This window comes from Protopterus annectens, chromosome 8.part0, assembly GCF_019279795.1.
Source record: "Protopterus annectens isolate FY-2018-M chromosome 8.part0, PAN1.0, whole genome shotgun sequence".
Classification (NCBI taxonomy): domain Eukaryota; kingdom Metazoa; phylum Chordata; order Ceratodontiformes; family Protopteridae; genus Protopterus; species Protopterus annectens.
Window position 1 is genome coordinate 593,384,092 of NC_056741.1, and position 20,781 is coordinate 593,404,872.

The window sequence follows — 20,781 nt, forward strand, 5'->3', positions numbered from 1 at the left end:
ATTTACCCGTCAGGGAAGGCAGTAAATTGTATAGTTATCTTCTATTCGAGGCAAGATCCCTACCCCACAACAATACAACATACTACCTCATCCCAACAAGGGCAGAGTCTTGCTTTAAAGAGAAGCAACTTAAGACTATAGAGTTTTATCCATACTGACTTTTAAAGCTTTCTTTAAGTTAGTCACCTTGTTTTTCCACAGTGTTATTCCTTTCTTTGCAATAATAACATTCGAGACTATACGTTTTCTCTTCCAAGTGCACCACTCAGCAGTATTTGCTACATTTTTGCAGGATATATTAAGACAGTACAGTTGTATATACTTACCATAAATGTAGATGTTCGAGTGTATTCACTGTTGCAGTCATTACATTTGGGTAATCTGCTGGCAGGTTGCCCTCAGTCGGCCTGATTAACAAAGTCTTGGGTCCTGCGTCGGTTGCTGTCCCTTCTTCCATGACGTCAGGTCGTCAGGGGTACAAAACATGCAGCCGATGCCATCACATCAGTTTTTCTTGGCCCAGATGTTAGGTGCAAACATTAAAAACACAAAAATATACCTCCAACCAAAAGCAAATAAACCAAAAAAGCTTTTAAGCATAGTAAAATAAAGTAGAGGTATAGTAAGAAGAAAACGGGGCTGGAGGGAGGGTCACCAGGACTGCAACAGTGAATACACTTGAATATCTACATTTATGGTAAGTGTACACTGCTGTACTAAGTTCTTCGTGTTTCACTGTTGCACTCATTACATTTGGGTAGATTCTCAAAGCTATGGTTGGGAGGATGGATTTATACAGCATTAGGACCAGCTACAAGGCCCTGCAAAACTGCAGTGGCAAAGCCACCTCTGAATTTAGAGAAAATTGGTAAATGCTAATGCTTGGTGAAAGTATGTACTGAACTCCAGGTAGCAGCTTCTAGAATATCCCTGGTAGGAACACCTCTGAGAAAGGCTGCAGAAGTAGATGCAGCCCCGGTGGAATGAGATCTGATCCCCTGGGGGATAGGTTTTCCATGGTGCTTATAGCAGAAATGAATGCAATGGCTTATTCATTTAGAAATTGTTTTGAAATAGCCTTCCCCTCTGCCCCAGCAGCAAATGCCACAAGCAATTGTTCTGATTTCCTTCGAAATTTAGTTCTGTCCAAGTAGAATCTAAGTTGTCTGTGCACGTCCAAGGAATGTAGAATCCTTTCCCCTTTGTTTTGTGGATTGGGACAGAAGGTTGGCTAATGAATGGACTGGTTAAGAGCCACACTGGAAACCACCTTAGGCATGAAGGATGAATTGGTCCACAGAGATACCTTGTCCACATGAAAGATGATGAAAGGCTCCACTGCCATCAAGGCCTGTAATTCAGATATCCTTCTAGCTGAAGTGATTGTTAAGAGGAAGGCTGTTTTCCAAGAAAGAAATTTTAAGTCTGCAGTAGCAGCTGGCTCGAAAGGAGGTAAAGTGAGCTTTTCCAAAACAAAGTTAAGGTCCCAGGCAGGGGTAGGAGCGCTCCTGGCTGGTCAAGTTCTTTGCCCCTCTGAGATATTGTTTGAGCAGGGATGAGAAAAGAGGGGTGGTTCTGTGTTATAGTGAGCTGAAATAGCTGAAGCATGGATTTTAATAGAGGAAAAGGACAGGCCCTTGTGAAGCATCTCAGTTAAATATTGCAAAATCTGAGGTAAAATGGGCGTTGCTGTTCTCATCCCTAAAGATTGGGTCCAGGCACAGAATCTTTTCCATTTGTCAGCATAAGATTTTCTAGTACTAGGTCTTCTTGCCTCCAAGATGACATCCATCACAGGTTTGCTGAGGGATGCTAAAGGTGAATTTAAGTGATTAGCCAAGCTGCAAGGTTCAATGTTGGGAGATGAGGGTGCAGAATTTGGTTCTCCTGCTGAGACAGTAAAGGAAGGTGTCTGAGGCAGGTGCCATGGAGATACTTGTGAGAGACTGCGCAGGAGTGGGTACCAGTGTTGGCGGGCCAGTCTGGAGCAACAAAATCATTTTTGGTTTGTCCTGTTTGACTTTTAGCAGAACTTTGGAGAGCAGAGGCAGAGGGGGTAAGGTGTAGACTGATTTGTTTTTTTCCAGCTGAAGGACAGAGCATCCACTTTCCAGGCTTTTTTGTGAGGAGTCCTTGTGCAAAATTTGCCCAACTGGTAGTTCTGGGGGGAGGCAAATAGATCTATGTCTGGGCTCCCGCATTTGCTTGTCAACATGTTGAAAATCAGTGGTTCCAATTTCCACTCGTATGGGTCCATGAGATTTCTGCTTAGTCCGTCTGCCAGTGTATTCAATTTTCCTGGCAGGAATTGAGCTTGTAGTTGCACTTGGTAGCTCAAGGCTGTGTTCCACAAGGCCATGGCTAGTCTGCAGAGGGGGTAGGAATGTGTACCCCCTGCTTGTTTATGTACCACATAACCGTGGTGTTGTCCTTCTTTACCATTAATTGTCCTGGATGAATGTAGTCCTTGAAGGCTGTCAGAGCATTCTGTACAGCTAACATTTCTTTTTGACTGATATGTAAGTGCATTCGATTTGGGTTCCATTTGCCCTGAATGCCCTGCCAGGTGAGCCCCCCATGCATAGTCTGATGCGTCTGTTAGGGTTTGGGCAGCAGGGGGTAGTGTGAATGTCAGTCCCTTGTTTTGGTGGCCGGCCTCGGTCCACCATAGGAACACTCCTGGTGTAGGCAAGGTATGACGGGAATCATTGTTTCCAGGCTGTGACAACGTTGATTCCATAGACATTTTAAGTACCACTGAAGTTTCCTCATATGCAGTCTTGCATATGGAATTAGAAGAATGCAGGAGGCCAAGAACCCCAAGACTTGCAGTATTTGTCTTGTAGATATAGCAGGGTTTTTGTGGCCACTTGTTTGAAATAAGTTACCAAATGAATTTGCTTTTCTGGCGTGAGGAAAGCCATCTGGGCAGTTGTATTCAAGCTTGCACCCAGGAATGTAATCTGTTGAGAGGGTACCAGTTGTGGTTTCTTTTCGTTTATGGTGTACCCTAGACAAGTTAGTACCCGTTTTACAAACTCCAGATGATTTATAAGTATGGCCTGGTTTTCTGCCTGAATTAGACAATTGTCCAGGTATGAATATATTTGAATATTTCTTTGCCTGCAAAATGTAATTACTGGAGCCAGGCCCTTTGTGAATACCCTGGGCACAGTAGACAAGCCAAAGGGCAGTGCAGAGAACTGATAATGCAAGTAGCCTGCTTTGACGCGTAGGTATCTTATGCAAGACTCCCTGACTGGGATATGCAGGTAAGCTTCTTTTAAATCTAGAGTTGCCAACCAGGCATCTTTGCCTAGCATAGGAAGTAACTGGTGAAGAGTCAGCATCTTGAATTCTGGAATGTCCAGAAAGGTGTTTAGAGTAGACAGGTCCAGAATTGGATGCCATGATTTGTCTTTTCTGGGTACCAGGAAAAGCCTGGAATAGAAACCTCGTCCCTTTTCCTCTTCTGGTACCGGGTAAATAGCCCCCATGTTTAAGAGGGAATGTACCTGTTTCTGAGCCTCTGCCCACTGATATGGGGGCAGGCCACCAGTTTGGTGTTGGCAACGTGTGGAAATGAAATCTGTATCCCTGGGACACTATATTTAAAACCCATTTGTTCTGGGTTATGAGTTCCCAGTTTTTTGCATGAAGAGCAATCTTTCCCCCCAAAGGGGCGGTTAAAAGGTAAGTGCTTGGTAATTTTTAAGGAAAGTCATTGAGACTGTTTACCACAGGGGGATGTCTTGTTCTTTCCAGAGTTGGAAGTTGAGGCCCCCCCATTGCTTAGTTCTGAGAGTCCATTGGGACTGAAACCTGGTGCTTTTGGTGTGTCTGGGTTTGGCGTGAGTGGATCTGAAAGGAGCTAGAAAGGACCAATTCTTAGTAGGCCAGTGCCTACTAAATCTTGGAGGTTGCACTTGTAAGAAATCTTTTTCAGTTTGCATAGATTTAGTTTGATCTTCCATCTTTTTTAGAACTTCTTCAACCTTATTGCCAAACAGGCGGTCCTGACTTAAAGGGGCATCCAACAATTTTGCTTTAACATGATCTGGCAGAGATTGCTCCTTAAGCCAAGCATGCCTTCTATGCACAGACCCAGTAACAGCAGCCCTGCAAGAGGCCTCTAAAGAATCAAAACCACATTGCAAAGTATGTTTTCCAACTTTTTCAGCAGAATGCAATACATCCTGTAAATCTTTATTTTCCACACAGTCAGAAATCATCATCATTTTCTGTTTGAGCAGTCCCATAATATGCTGTTGATATTTTAGCATATGAAATTGGCAGTTTAAAGCCCTGATTGCAAAGGTTGCAGAAGTATAAACCTTTTTACCCCATCTATCCAGCGCCCTGGAATCTCTATCAGAAGGGGTAGGATTTTTATCAGTAGAAGCCTTAATGCCCTTGGGCCCCTGAGAAATGGTTTCTGGATCGGCAACAGGATTTTTGAAAAGGAACTTGTAAGACTCAGGAACCCTGTAATATCTGTCAGGTTTACTTGGAGCTGGAGGCAGGGAATTATGGGACATAATGGTTTCGGAAAACACATCAACGGTGTCTAGTACAGGAGGTATAGCCGAAGGCCTATGCTGAGGTAGGAGGAGGAAATCCCTAAGCCTCTTTTTAGATTCAGATAATTCCTGACTTTCCCAATGGAAATGCTCCCTTAAGGGGGGGGGGGGCAGAGGGAATGGAATCCTCTGCATCAGAATCCTCATAAGTAGGTATGGACAAATCTAGGTCATTGGAAGAATTAGAGGAAACAGTGTCCCGATAAGAAGAATCATAGTCAAGCTCAGTCCTAGGCGTCTTATAAGGGGGGGGAGGGGTTTGACTACCCCTGATTAGAGTAATAAGATCATTTCTGGATAATTAAACCGAGAACCGAAATATTTAGAGGCAATAATGTACCGACGATGGATAATGCACTGATTAAAGCACAAAACCGACAGCAAGGTATGCCGTGGTCAGGGCCTATGCAAGGAATACAGTACAAATGAAAATCTTTACGAGGTATTTGCTTTCCACAAGTAATGCAATTAACTTTCACTAACATCAGTAAGGAGCAAAAAAAAGTTTCCCCAACGGGGTACTTAGCTTTAAGGTGAAGTCTTCGGTTCTGAAACTTGAAAACGAAAATTTCAGGGGTCGGCCAACCAGCACGAGAACTGCTTCTACTTCGGCCACCGCACGGCAAGAAAGACTGATGTAATGGTGTCAGCTGCATGTTTTATACCCCTGAAGACCTGACGTCATGGAAGAAGGGACAGCAACTGACGCCGGACCGAAGACTTGGTTAATCAGGCCAACTGAGGGCAACCTGCCAGCAGATTACCCAAATGTAATGACTGCAACAGTGAAACACGAAGAACATCTTGCATCAAGTGCAAAGTATTATCAATTTATGTAGAGAGAAGCCTGCTATTAAACTTCTGCTCAGGAGATTCACATGATAAAGCAAATATGGGTATACTACAGAAGTGAAACAAATGCAAAACAGTTAACCTGGGCACTGTGCAACCAGAAATATGTGCAATGAATTTAAAAAGCAGATTAGGCACAAATTAGGCTAATTAAGAAAAAAAAACTTCCTCACAATAAGAAACAGCAGCTGTCTGGTTAGCCAACCAGTGCTAAGGATATAGCTGAATGCTATCCAAAGAAAGGACATGGCCAGTTGTTGGTTCTCTTTCCCCTGGACAGACAACACTGTAGTGAAAAGGTAACCTCAACTAGCAATGGATAAGACCATCACTCAAGCAACACAAGTATTCTTGGGCAGACAGAAGCTCACAAAGAAATTCCACCATTCTCTAAATCAGAAAAATTATAATTCCGTAAATGAGGTTTTGTCCGCAGTCATCCAAAACTGCCAGGAAGGGCTCTGTGCCATCCTGTAATACATGGTAACGTCCACTGGCAGCTATTATAAAAAATATTACTCAAAGCAGCATTACGAGGTAAATATCACAAGCAGGGTTCCAAAAATCTGATATGGTGCTTGCTGTTCTGTACTACATGCACATTTACACAAAGAGAGGGATAAGATACAAAATACAGACTATTGCATCTAGGTGCATGGAAGTAACGGTAAAAAAAAGAAGGATCTTTAATAGGTAGAGTTAGGAGTAGACAGCCTTTCAATAAGGTTTTGCTCAATTAATGGGATGGTATAGAAAAAAAAATCTATTCCTGCCTGAACATTGGAAATTGCAGCTAACTGGACTTTAACAGAAGAACTAGCTTCCCTCTTCAAAAAGATGCGCTAGAAATTCTAAGATATTATGAATGTTAGCTAAGAAAGGTTTATGATTTTGTTTTTGAGCCCAAAAAAATATCTCTTCCATTTGCTGGAGTATAGCTTTCTGGTGGAAGGTTTATGGGAGGACAAAAGAATATGAAGGACTGGAGAAGACAGCATATATGTTGTCTGGCTATTACTGGAACTGGACAAACCAAGCAGCCAGCCTGAGATTCACTATGCCTGGATGTATCATGCCTGTTGCGTGAGACAAGAGATCCAGAGTTGGATCCAAAAATCAAGGTGGTTAAAATCAGCTGAGGCCAAAGGAAGGGAAACCAAATTTCTTGATGCCAATAAGAGGCAATGAGGATGACCCTGTTTCTTCAACCTTGCAGCTTTCTGAACAAATTTGGGAATTAATGGAGTGGGAAGATGTCCATGAAGGAGACCGGGGGGGGAACGTCGTGAAGTACAGCACAGGCATTCCCCCTGTGAGAGGATTAGGGCAAAGTAGCTGCTGCAATTGTTGTTGTTCAGGGGGTACGTGAACAGATCGCAGCAAGGTTGGTCCCACTGTCAGAAGATTGTGTTCTCAATCTTTTTGTTGAGGGACCATTCGTGAGGTAAAAAAAATGCACCTGATCAATTTATCTGCTATCACACTGGACTTCTTCAGAATTTGCATTGCTAAAAGAAAGTGGTTGGAAGAGATAACTCACAACCACACTCACAACTTTTCGACACAGTGGAAAGGATTTGGGTCCTTCCTGTCTTGTTGATGTACCAGACAACACACGTTTGTCCGACTGTACTGCAACTGTCCCCGAAGAGAGAGCATTCTGAAATGCCTGTAACGTTAACAGCACTGCTCTAATCTTTAGGACATATACATGCAAACTGGACTCCTCGGGGGACCAGGTACCTTGGACTGCCTTCCCATATAATGCCCCCCCCCCCCCAAGATGGAAAGCATCCGTGGTCACTATGGCCTTGGGCTGAGAGGGAATGAACAGACAAGCCTTATAGAACCTGGCCTGACTTAATCCATCACTTCAGATCTCTCTTGCAGACTAGAGTGATTCTTATGCTGTATGACACAGGTTTATAAAGAATCTACCACTGAGCAGCTAACATCCACTGAAGAATTCTCATATAAAACCTAGCAAGTGGCACTAACATTATTGCTGCTGCCATCGATCCCAGAGCCTGAAAGACCAGTCAAGCTGAAATTGAGGTGCTGCAGATTATCTTTTTGACTTGACATCTTATAATTTGAACTCTCAAGTAATGGAAGGGAAGCAATGGTTGTTTTTGCAGTGAGAATTGCTTCTACAAACTCTAAAGTCCGAGTTGGTTGCAGATGACATTTTTCGTAGCTTATGGTCATCACCAAACAGCAAGTCAGGAGAACCTGGTCTCCTGCACATATGAGTTGATGCCTATTTGGAGCAGTAATGTGTCAGTCGTCCAGGTATGGAAACGCTCTGAAACTTTGCAGTCTCAGCTGAGCTGCTAACTACTGGCATGCACTTGGTAAACACCCTGAGGGTTGTGATGAGTCCATAGGGCAGTACTCTGAACTGATGACTGCTCCCAGACGGAAGTGCAAGTACCTTCTGGACATTCTGGTTCATCTTTATGTGATAAAACATGTCCGGAAGGTCTACACAGCACATCCAGTCATCCTTGCCCAAAAAGGGGAAATTAGACTGAACTGTGACCATCCAAAACTTGGTTCTTCAAAATGTCTTGTTTAGTTTGGACAGATCCAGGATTGGTCTCCAGTCCCCTGTTTTCTTTGGCAACTAAAAGAACCTAGAGTAAATTCCAGATTTTACCTGCTCTGGCGGGACCTCTTGGATGACACTTTTTCTAGCAGCTTTTGTATTTGAATTGCTGCTTGTTCCCTCTAACTGGGTGGAACATCAAGGATTTTCCTTTGGATTGGTGGGAGAAAGGGACAAGGGTATAACACAGCCTCTGGAAATAATCCTCTGCACCCACATATCTTTTGTTATATCTAGCCAGGCTCTCTGGTGCAGGGATAATCATCCTCTGCCTGCCCCCAGAGGTGGACAATCGGACCTCCTTTTGGGACAGCTGGTAGGGTTCATCAAAGAAAAATTCTCTGGAACCCTAGTTCTGTGGTCCATCTCTATCACAAGGGAGTCTTTGTCCATTAGAGTTCCCTCCTCTGCCTCTAGGGAAACCTCCTCCACGTGTGTCTTCAAAAGTACCCTGACACTTCTTGAACCACATTTTTCGACCACTTTGTTGATTCCTGGAAAAGGTTCTTTGAGGAGTTGAAAAACACACGCCAGTGGCAGACAGGGTCTTTCCATCTTTTTCACACCTAGAGTGTTCTTTTACTTTGGAGCTGAACAGACACTCTGCAAAAGGGAGCACTGACCAAAGATGACCTGAAAAGCTCTGCAAACTCAAAGAAAAGCAATCCAGGTGTGTCTTCTTATGGAAACACCCAAACCTGCTGCCTTGAGGTTCCTTCTGCTATGTATGAGATCAACCTCTTGGATGAATTGAAAATGGACTGCATGGTCATCAGCTGAGAATAGATACCTACAGAAAAAAAAACTGTACAACAGAATAAAATGGTAGAAACAACTGGAAATTTAAAATGAAAGCACAGTAATACAAAAAGTTTTTGAAGAAAAAATTGAAATATATAACACTTACCTAGTTAACACTCGAGAGAGATGGAAGAACACTACTTTTGTCTGAAGTTGCAAACAAGACCCGAGGTAACTGGGGTTGGTGCGTTACGGGGTAAGGGAAAAGCTGGAAACTTTCTGGGAATAAGAAACCTTACAGAAAAAAATTCTTTGTGGAACATCTACAAAAATACCAACACAAATGTAATCAAGAAAATATTCACACAATGTAAACTGGAAAAAGACATACTAATAAAATTATTTTGGGCTTCAAATATGCAATCTTAACAGATTGCCCTTGGACTGAACATAATTACTGCCACCTAGACTGTACCCTTATGAGGTCTTATTGTCAAGAAAAAAAAACATGGCCACAGTAAAGTACTCCATATTGCTTTACAAAATTCAAACTAGTCTTGCAAAGCTCAACTAATGCCTGTTTAACATGATTATAACAGGATCAAATGGTTTCATCCACAGACAGCCCCCAAAACCAGCAGTTATAGCTATTTTAATGTCCGTTTACATCTCAGATATCAGACCATTAATAAAAGAAAACAGCATTATTAGTTTCAGACATTTTAACAATGCTATTAAAAATACGAAAAATGGTAAAACACCAGTTCCAGATGGTTTCAGCTCTGAAGACCAGACTCACAGACCATTTATCACCGATTTAAAAATGTATGCACCCCTAATAGTAAATAAACTTAAAATCATTATACCCTCAACTATACAACCTTTCCAATCTTGATTTCTAGAATGTGGACAAACTTCAGAATCAATACAGAAGCTAAATAAAGATAACCTCAAATACTTTACTTTAGCAACAGACGCTTGTAACGAATTTGATGCTTCTAAGGAATTTGATCATATGAATCTAAATATACTTTGACAGCTATGCACTTTTTGGTACTTTGCAGAAAATTTCATCAATGCACTAAAGATGATATACTCAAATGCATGTGCTGAATTATCAATCAATAAATAACTCAAATCCCAAATGTATTCTAAATGGTACCAGACAGGGTTGTCCTCTCTCCCTGAATCTGTTCAATCTTTATACTGGACCTCTACTTAGGTCTATAAACCAACACTCATACCTCTACTTTCCTAAACTCAACAAAGGTTCCCATTTTTCTTAACAGCTTTTGCTGATGACCCAACTCTTCACAAAGAGGTAAGTAAAACATGGTGGAGGGATGGGTTTATAATTCATCACCTCCCACACTTCTGGAATAAACAACCCCTGGGGTTGGGAGTTGATATAACAGTTTAGTTTACAGATACACGGGTACATGGTTTGAGTCTTACATTTGAAGGAAAAATGGCTAGGATTAAAATGGTCTGCAAGGGCAGCTAGCCTAGTACTTGTCTATGAACCTATTTATGTAATAGCAGATCCCACCAAAGTAATTGATAAAATTACTGAATATTCTATTTTCTCAAAGTATAAATTAAATACTAACAAACCTATAATACTGCACCCTTACATGGTACTTGCTATCATGGCATCAAGATTAATTCCTAAATGAAAATAAAGTTGTGTCTTGACATCTATGTTGTCCATCTTCATTCCTCCTCATGAATGGGTCTCTGATCTGACCCTTGGATCCGGCATAGCCCCTTCTTCCAGACTTGGATCAGACTCTCAAGCTCTTCTTTTTACCCACAATGCACAACACCCACCCAAGCACCTCAGATAGAGTTTGTAGATTCATTTTCTACAGATAAAAATGTACAGAATAGACAGAAATGAAAAAGGCAATGGAGGTTCAGACAAGGGAAACGAGCATCCTGCAATTTCCAACAGATCCTCAAGAAACTAAGGCAGGGGGGATGGCTGAGTGGGAAATTGAGGAAGAATGAAGATGGACAAAACAGATGCCAAGTTATGGTAAGACATAACTTTCTAATCTGACATTGTCCTCTTCATTCCTACTCACAAATGGGTCACAGTCCCCAGCTACTTGGTTCCTGCGTGGCCCTCATGGAAGGATATGCCAGAGTACAGTCGAGCTAAAAGAAGCCCTGCTTATAGATACCACATCCAATTTGTAGTGTGCAAGGAAGGTATGATTGTTTGACCAGGTGGCTGCCACACAAATATCAATGGAAGTTCTGGATGAAAAGCAGAAGACATTGCCACAGCTCTAGTGGAATGCACCCTTGGAGGCCAAGGAAACTCTAAACCTCTCTGTGAATAAATGAAGGTGATGCAGTCAGTGATTCATTTGGCCAGTGTTATCTTTGAAACTGCTTGATCCATAATTGTTAGCAGAAAAGGCTATGAACAGTTGGCCTGACGTCCTGTGCTCCTTTGTTCTATGCAAATGAAAAAAAAATAGTTGCCTATGAACATCAAGGAGATTTTATTACTTTATTTTATATTTGTTTACCAGGAAAGTCCGACTGGACACAGGTCCATTTGCAGTGGAGGCCCGGGGATAAAAGATCCACGTTACAATACATTATATGAGAGTAAAAAGAAGTAGAACGTACATACATATGCATATATACACATCAGGACAACATGCTAGTGATCAACAAACATACATATAGCATATATACACACAACAGGCTGTCATGCTAGTGATTAACATTTCTTACAGTAGACAGAGGTACATTTTTTTTTCTTTTGCAGTTATAAGTTTTGTAAGGTAAATGTACACGGGTTTGGAAGCTTTCAATGGAGAAACTGTTTATACATAGCTGTACCCTGCCAAATGTATGAGATGTAGAATGTACTCTCCTTTATTGGAAAAAAATACCAGAAACTGAACAGATTGGTTAATGTTGCTTTCGGTAGCTACTTTGGGCATAAAGGAGGGCTTGGCACAGAGTGAAACTCTATCTTTATGAAAGATTATGTAAGGAGATTTAGAAGATAATGCCTGTAGCTCAGGAAATCCTTTTTGCTGAAGTAATGTGTACTAAAAAGATCATCTTGCATGACAAAAACTTCAAGTTACAACTGGCTGCCAGTTAGAATGCTCTTCGAGTCAAAATCTACAGCACGACGGTGAGGTCCCAAGGTGGGGAAGGATCTTTAATTGGGAGGGGGGATCGCAATACAAAAAATACCTCTCATAAATGCTTTGCATAATCTAAATGTAGACAAGGAGTGGGAGTTGGAGTTTGATGGTAGAAAAATTTGCTCCCTCTTCAAACAGGGCACTAGAAAAACTAAAATATTTGAGAATGGTACAGAGAAGGGATCAATGTTTTTACTGGCAGTAAGCCCAAACAATTAACCTTTTCAATTTACTGAAGTAGACTTTCTTAGTTGAACCCTTTTGTGAGGCTAAGAAGATGCTACAAACCGGGGAAGCAAGCCTGGACTGTTTTACTATGGTTGGAAGTGGAGAATCTATGTGGTCAGTTTTGCGGGCACGAAGATTGGGATGGTGTAACACTGATGGAGGACAGAGAAGATCCTGACTTGGCTCCAGTATACAATGGAGGATATTTTGGATGAGACCAGAGGAAGGGAAACCATACTTGACGCCAGAAAGGGGCAATGAGGATGATTGAGCTTTTCAGCCTGCTTGCCTTCTGAAGGAATTTCAGGATCAGTGGAAGAGGGGGATATGCATAAAGGAGTCCCAGGGGGCCAATCATGTACCAGAATGTCCTTCAGGGACACCTCCGCCCCGGGGGGGGGGGGGTCCAGAGCAAAAAACTTGCTGCATTTGCTGTTGAGAGGAGAAGCAAAGAGGTTGCAGCAAGGCTGAGACTAGCAGTTGAAGATCATGCTCGCCACTGACTGACTGAGGGACCACTCGTGTGGAATCAAAACAGATCTGCTGAGTCTATCCACCAGCATATTTTTTCCCAGAATGCGAGTTGCAACCAGACGGTGGTGCAAAGGTATCACCTATTCCTAAACCCTAATGGTCTCGCTGCACAAGGGGTAAGAGTGGGTTCCTTGTTGCCTATTGATGTACCAGACTACAGACACGGTGTTGGTCTGGACTGCAATGGTCCCCAGAGGAAGAACATCCTGAAAGGCTTGCAATGTTAGGAGGACTGCTCTCATCTCGAGGACACAAATGCATCCTGATCTCCAGAGGGAACAACGTGCCTTAGACCATCCTCCCCTTGTAATACCACATCCCCACCCCAGGTGGGAAGCATCCATGGTCACTGTGGCTGTTGGAGGGAGAATTGAGAGGGCCCTGCCTAAAAAGAGGTTGTCTGATAGAACCCACTAATGAATATGACGTTTTCAGACTGGTGTCAACTTGATAGGAACACAGGGATTGGCATAGTACAGACTATTGTACTGAAAAAGTGCACTGAATTCACATTAAGAACTTTGTCAGATGAACTAAAAAGACTGACGATGACATGGACCCGGGAACTTGTAAAACTAGGTGTGCAGGAGAGGACATATGGGATAACAGTTCCTGAACGTGATTCCTGAGTGTTATGTGGTGAAGGGGAAGAGAAGCTATTTTATCTGTCATGTCCAACTGTGTTCCTATGGATTCTCAGTTCTGAACAGGAGTCAGATTGGACTTGTTTAAATTTGTAAATTTATGGTGATCCCCAGGGAGTGCGAGATTTGAATCAGATAATCTCTGGTTTGGAGAAGTTGATGCCTCATGGGGGGGCAATTATCTACGTATGGAAACGCCTGGGATCCTTCGACGCTCATGTGAGCTGCTACAACTGCTATGCATTTGATGAACACCTGGGGGCTGTGGAGAGTCCAAAAGGCAGTGCTATGAAAAGAAAATGATTGGCTCCCAGCCAAAAGTGCAGGAATCTTCTGGAGCTCTTGTCTATTTTAATATGATAGCACGGGTCCTTGAGATCGACTGAGCACATCCAATCGTCCTTGTGCAACAGTGGCAGAATTGACTGGACCGTAACCATTCGGAATTTTGACTTCTTTACATAAAGGTTCAGCTTGCTTTGATCCAGTATGGGTCTTAGGTTCTCTGTCTTTTTCGGCAGTAAAAAGCAGTGGGAGTAAGTTCCGAATCCTTTTTGTTCGGTCGGAACCTTTTGGATAACTCCCTTTTGCAGCAATTTTTGAAATTCTTGTGCTGTCTGCTCCCTGTGACCAGGTGGTATGTCGGGGGGGTTCTTGCTGGCATCTGGAGGGGGGAAGACGAAAGGGGAAGTAATAGCCTCCCGATATGACATTTAGCACCCATGAATTGTTTGTCAAGACTGTCCAGGCTTCTGGGTGCAAGGAAAGTCTACTCCCAACTGTCTTCAGAGATGGACAGTCAGGAGCACTGATGGGGCTTGCCAGGGAAAGTATCCCTGAAACCCTGGTTCTGCAGGGCCTCTCTGCCTCTAGGGCGACATCGACCATTAAACCCCTCCTCTGGAAGATAACTCACTCGTGGGTTCTGTAAAGGCCCTTGGGATTTACGGAACAACATTTTCTTGCCTCCATGCTGGTTCCTCAAAACGGACCTCTGAGGCGTAGAAAATCTGATCCCGTCAGAAAGGGCCTGCCCTTCTTGCAGTGGGTGAGTCTCTCTCTAACTGAAGGCCCAAACAGTGATAAGCTGTCAGAAGAGGCATTCATAAAGGACGGCTTGAAGGGCTGTGCAAAAATCACAGTCTCATCCAAGTGTTCATCCTTAAAGACAGGCCTGAACCAGCAGCCAGAAAACTACCTTCCGCTGTATGGAAAATTAACTTCATCAAGGAGTTAGCGATGGATGACAGAGTGGCCAGCTTGGGAGAAAATCTTTTAAGCTCCTCCACAAGCATGGACACGGAGAGAGAAGCTGAGAGCTCCTTGATCAACTCTCTCTGTAGCGGGGTATAATGAGCCAATTAATTTAACTACTTCAGCTCGAAGGTGACTGAGGTGAAAACGCATTTTCCTATCCTGTCCAAGCTCTAGACTCCTTGTCAGGCAGATAAACATTAGCAGTCTCTTCTGCCAGTTCTTTTTTAGTGGCCACTGCCATCACAATGGCATCATCTACAGGACCCTTTGTTCCAGTGTTTCCTATCAGCAGGTGGGACAAGTAACCTATCGGGACATTTAGGGATAGGCTCGATGGTATCTGGCTCCTTCCATACCCAGCAGGATACCAATCAAAGAAAGTCATCTGCGGGGGTGGGGGGGGGGGTCACTCAGGATGCAGATGGCCCACTCTTAATGCCTCCAAGAACACTGACTCTTCAGGAGGAGGAGGTTGGACAGAGCACCCACCTTTCTGCTTCAGGATCTTTAGAATGTCTCCGAAGGAGACATCAGGTGGGGACTGAGGAGATCCTTCTCCCTCAAAGTCAGTGCCTTCGGTCAATGACTCCATTAGGGAATCAATGTTCCTCCTCCTGCACGCCTTCTTTCAGGGGACTTCCTCTGTGGGATACTTGGGGGGGGGGGGGGGGAGTACCGGAAGAAGGGGATTCTTCCTTTGCAAGAAGAGCTTGCAGACTGCACAGGGTGGGATGGCTCAGAGCAGGATAAATAAAGATCAAGCCCACGACCCAACAGGTGTGAGCAGGAAGGCTGCAGGACATGAGAAGACTGTTCTCAGCCAAGGGAGGAAACCCTATCCGCTACTTGGAAAGCGGACTAGCTCGGAGAAGACTCTTCCACTGCCTTGAAGCCAAAGCAACTAGGGGGAGGTGGTCAGAACTCTCCACAAATCCACAGCCTCCAGAGGAAAAAAAAACCTTGAGACGGTTTTGTCTGACATAGCTGCTGAAAGACAAACCTGGCCAAAGGCCGCCAAAAAAAAAAAGTCACAGTAACTGTCAGCATTAACTGAATTCTACTAGCTATTTCATTCACACATTTTAAGAACAAACGTACCAAAAAACACAACTACGTCTAAGACGGTATAAAAACAAACACTAACCACTATAATGCTACCTAAAGTCCCTTAACTGCCACTACAGGTAAACAAGGAAAAATTCTATAAATCCTACCCTACAAACTCAAACTAGAAAAACTAACACACTAATGCCAACAATGGGAGGAGCACATTAAAAATGTTCTAAATATTAAGGTTGAAAAAGGAAATAAACTGTCGAGAGACCAGATCTTCCGTTTGGTTTAAAGGCAGTAAACAAGATATGACATACTGAGGTGGTTGTAGTGCATTATGGATAAAGGGAGGAGCTTGAGGATTAGGATCCAAGTCTGGAAGAAGATGACCAAGCCAGATCCAAGGGTCAGAACTGAGACCCATTTATGAAGAGGAATGGAGAGGGCAACATAAGATTTGGGAATAAACTTCAGCCAAGATCCAATGTTTTACTTCAACAATAATCTTGGAAAGACCTGGATAAATATATAAAAAAAATTGATCTTGCAAGATACTATTAATATTCTCCTTGCTTTCTAGAGCAGCAAGAAATAAAATGAACGTCCTGCCTAAAATTTTATTCCGTATTATGTCTTAGTCCTATACCTAATAAAATATTTAATAAAAATCAACCCAGAAATTTCCAAACTCATTTGGGCACCCAATCAGTAAGAATAGCCTATCATACATTAATTGTAAATAAAATATAAGACTAGGATTACCAGATTTCTCGCTATATTAAAGATAAATAAAATATTGATATAATAAAGTATGTACCTAGCCCTAACATATGGCAACCAATATGGGTTACACTATGGAACAATCACTTCCTGTCCTATAGCTGCAATCCTTTGAGCTCTCCCATTTTTAAATGAAAAGGATCTAAACACTTAAAATACATGATTCATAGCTATGAAATTAAGCCTTTTGAAAAAAATTTGCATCCTAAATTTGACCACCACCTCTGCACTCTACCAACCAATTAACAGGAATCCTAATTTTGAATTAAACAACAAAATGCTGGTCCTTTCCAACTTCCCATTAATTCAGGATAAGACTGAGCTTTTGTTAAACATCTATCTCCCACACCTAATAATTTAAGATTAAAAATGCTCTGACCAAAAGTTTATTTACCTATTTTAAATCAAGTAATACTATCTAATTCACAACAATCCATATCAACCTCCTATATACTTGCTTCATCACTGATACACAAAAATCTTAACATCTTTTCAAACTACTGGACAAAAATAGATTCTCCCCCCACTACTGATGAAATAATTTTCTCTCTAATTTAATATTAAACCCATCCCTCTAAAAATGATTTTGTACTCAATTTGTGGTCTTAAGCAGTGCTTACTGGTTCCCATCTAAATTAGCTACTACTGTCCCTACTACTCTGTCACCATGCAGGTCACATTGTGATAACCTAGACCTGATTCACATTCCCTGGAGCTGGAAATACACAGCAAATTTACGGTTCAGACTAAAAAATAAGCTCACGGAGTTGAGTCACAATGATAAACACAAAAATGTTGCCCTCTTAAACATCCCTTCAAAAAACGTACGACAGACTGATTCCTTCTCATAATTTTTATGAACATTAAACTATATATCACACAAACCTGGATGGATTGAAATATGTCGGTCCTCATCTAAAGAAATAACTAAAAGGCATGTCAAGGTCTTCAAGATCATACTATGTAAGAAAACATTTCCCTTTTTTACAGAAAGTTTGAAATAAATCCTTTATATTATCAAATAAAAACTTTTCGCTTTGCCGTCATTTTAAAAACTACTCTCTCTTCTAACTCCCAGATTATCTACTATTTTTCTTTGCCATGACTACCTCTTTTCTTCCTCTTTCCACTTTAAGGGAATACTTAACTTATCTATCCCACTCTGGATACAGCTTTTAAAGGATCATGTTAAATATGTTGAGTTGCAAGTTTTAGGATTTTTTTTGTTGTTGTTCCTGGGTTTCTATCTGTTAATGCTGTTTGAAAGAAATTAAAACCAAAATAAAATAATAGCTGCAGAATGTATTTCAAGTGGTTTATAAATGGCCCAACAACAGTTCTCTACCTCTTATCACAAGAATCAAAGACAAAGGCAAAAACAATAGGGGGCAAAGGACCAAAATAATTTTCAGTACTGCTCATACATACTTAAAAAGTTGTTGGTATAACTGATTTTGCATTAGCATTCATTTTTACCAGAAGGATACAAAGTCTGTCATTTATTCACTGCATTCCTCAACCAACTGTTACTGCATATCGTAAATCATTTCTTATGGTCTCACAGTGATTCAATCTGTGAGAGGTGTAAATATTTATGGAATCTTGAGGTAACCACACACTTACCTCAGAAATCCACTCAGTAAGTACATGAAACTTCCTACAGCACACATACTCTATCAACATAAGCTGAAGTTGTCAAGAAAACATCTCCAGTTCCACCTGAAAAAAGGACTAAAAAACTTCATTTTATTACCCTATACTGCCTCCACCTTCATCATGCATTTCTGCAGCAAGAACAAAACACATCCTTGAGTAAATGGTGCCAACTCCAAACCTAAGGTCCATAGAGTTTACACTCAGCAGGGTTAATGTTTAAACAATAAGCAAATCAACTGTTGGGCACACTGCCACTGTTCTCACCAGACTGGATAAGTACAGGATGATGGTTAGCAGTCTCTCCAAAACCAGGATCCACAAAGTTAAGGGGGATAGCAGAGTCCTTAGCCATGACAAAAACAAGCAAAACCTCAAACTTTCACATGTAAGGATGAATGACCTTGGGTGTTCCACTTGGAAGGACATGATGGATCTCATGATGGATCTCACTATGTAAATGTTCAAAACAGGTAACTGCCTGAGTGGTATATGATCACTTAGAATAGTGCAGAGATAACTGGATTAATAACAGGATATGTAGTTGGTGTCATGCTAAGGGATCCAGAACACGTCAGTATGGGATGAAACGGCTTTGCCAGGGATGCTCTGCACCTCTCTTACAAGTACTTCCGCATTATGGCAAAAAACTTACCTATCCCATCAGGCCTTTTTTTTTTTTTTTTTTTTTTAAGACAGGGTATACCTACTGGAAATTCCACCTTAGCAAATTCCAATCTGAAATATATTAAGATAATTCTACTCAATTCAAGGACAATAAAATGCCCAAATTCGTGTCCCTCCTACATGAAAACATAAATGTGCAGTCAGGGAGATGTGGTTTCAATACAAAGAAAGCATCTCCTCCTACTCCTGGACTTAGTGCCTATCACACCTACTGTTAACTATGGGGAGATCAGTATCTGCCAAAAATTTATCACTTGACAGTCTTTTCTGAAGCACAATCTGAACTCAAAATCCAAGTTGCATAAAGTACAGTTGTGTACACTTAACATAAATGTAGATGTTCGAGTGTATTTCACTGTTGCAGTCATTACATTTGGGTTATCTGCTTGCAGGTAGCCCTCAGTCGGCCTGATTAACAAAGTCTTGGGTCCTGCATCAGTTGCTGTCCCTTCTTCCATGACGTCAGGTCGTCAGGGGTATAAAACATGCAGCTGACACCATTACATCAGTTTTTCTTGCCCTAAATGTCAGGTTCCTCCCTCATGAGAAGCAATTAAATATAAAAGCACAAAGATATACCTCCAACAAAAAAGCAAATACGCCAAAAAGGCTTTTAAGCATAGTAAAGGAAAGTAGAGGTATAGCCAAAAGAAGTTAGGGGGCTGGAGGGAGGGTAACCAGGACTGCAACAGCGAATACACTCGAACATCTACATTTATGTTAAGTGTACACAACTGTACTATGTTCTTCATGTTTCACTGTTGCAGTCATTACATTTGGGTATATTCCCAAAGCTATGGTTGGGAGGAGGAATTTAGATAGCATTAGGGCCAGCTATAAGGCCCTGCAAAAAGTACAGTTTTGTACCTACCATAAATGTAGATGTTCGAGGATTCCCTTGCTGCAGTCCTGACAATTGGGTATAGTCCGCGTCCCAGTCGGAATACCAGAGTATAAGGCTGGCGTCGGTCATGGCTTAGACTGACGTCAGAACGTCAGGGTACTAATGCGCATGACCGACGTCATTTCCTCAGTCTTTTCTTGCCCCAGATGTCAGAAGACCCAAAAAGACAAGTCCCAAAAACAACCTGCACCAAAAAACATGTACAATATATACAAAAAATATAAGCATGTAAACTCACCTACACAACCACCCTGAAACACAGAGGGAAGGAGGGAAATTGGACTGCAGCAAGGAATCCTCGAACATCTACATTTATGGTAGGTACAAAACTGTACTATGTTCTTCGTCTTCCCTTGCTGCAGTCCTGACAATTGGGTAGAATCCCAAAGCAGAGGTAAGGGAGGCTGGCAAATTATAAAGTAGCAGGAGCTGACAACATGCCTTGTAAAACAGCTGTGGCAAAACCAGCTCTAGTCTTAGAGTATATAGGCAGGTGATAATGCCTAGAGAAAGTATGCACTGAACTCCAAGTAGCTGCCTCCAGAATATCCTTAGTTGCCACCCCTTAGAAATGCTGTGGAAGTGGCAGTAGCCCTAGTGGAATGAGGCCTAATCCCAGCTGGAACCTCTTTGCCATGATGGGAATAACAAAATGCAATGCAAAAGCCAATCCACCTAGAAATAGTTTGTTTTGACACAGGCTTGCCCTGTGAACTTAAAGCAAAAGAAACAAGTAACTGCTGAGACTGCCTAAAATCTTTAGTCCTGCTCAAATAATAGCAATAGCCTGTGTACATCTAAAGTGTGCAAAATCTTTTCCCCTTTATTTTGAGGATCTGCAAAAAGGCAAATGAATAGTTTGGTTTAAAGCCACACTAGAAACCACCTTAGGCATAAAGGAAGGATTAGTGCGTAATGATACCCTGTCCTTATGGAAAATCAAAAGGGCTCTACTGCCATAAGGGCCTGCAACTCAGACACCCTTCTTGCAGAAGTAATAGCCAACAGAAAAGCAGTCTTCCATGACAAATATTTCAATTCAGCAGTAGCTGCAGGCTCAAAAGGTTGTAGAGTAAGTTTTTCC

At 41.9% G+C, this 20,781-nt stretch overlaps 1 protein-coding gene across 1 annotated transcript in view; it reads right to left on the bottom strand.

Moving 5' to 3' along the window:
* The window catches only part of HUWE1 (HECT, UBA and WWE domain containing E3 ubiquitin protein ligase 1), a gene marked incomplete in the record, with an annotated part of 5,008,559 nt that overhangs the window by 995,320 nt on the left and 3,992,458 nt on the right, over nucleotides 1-20,781 (bottom strand).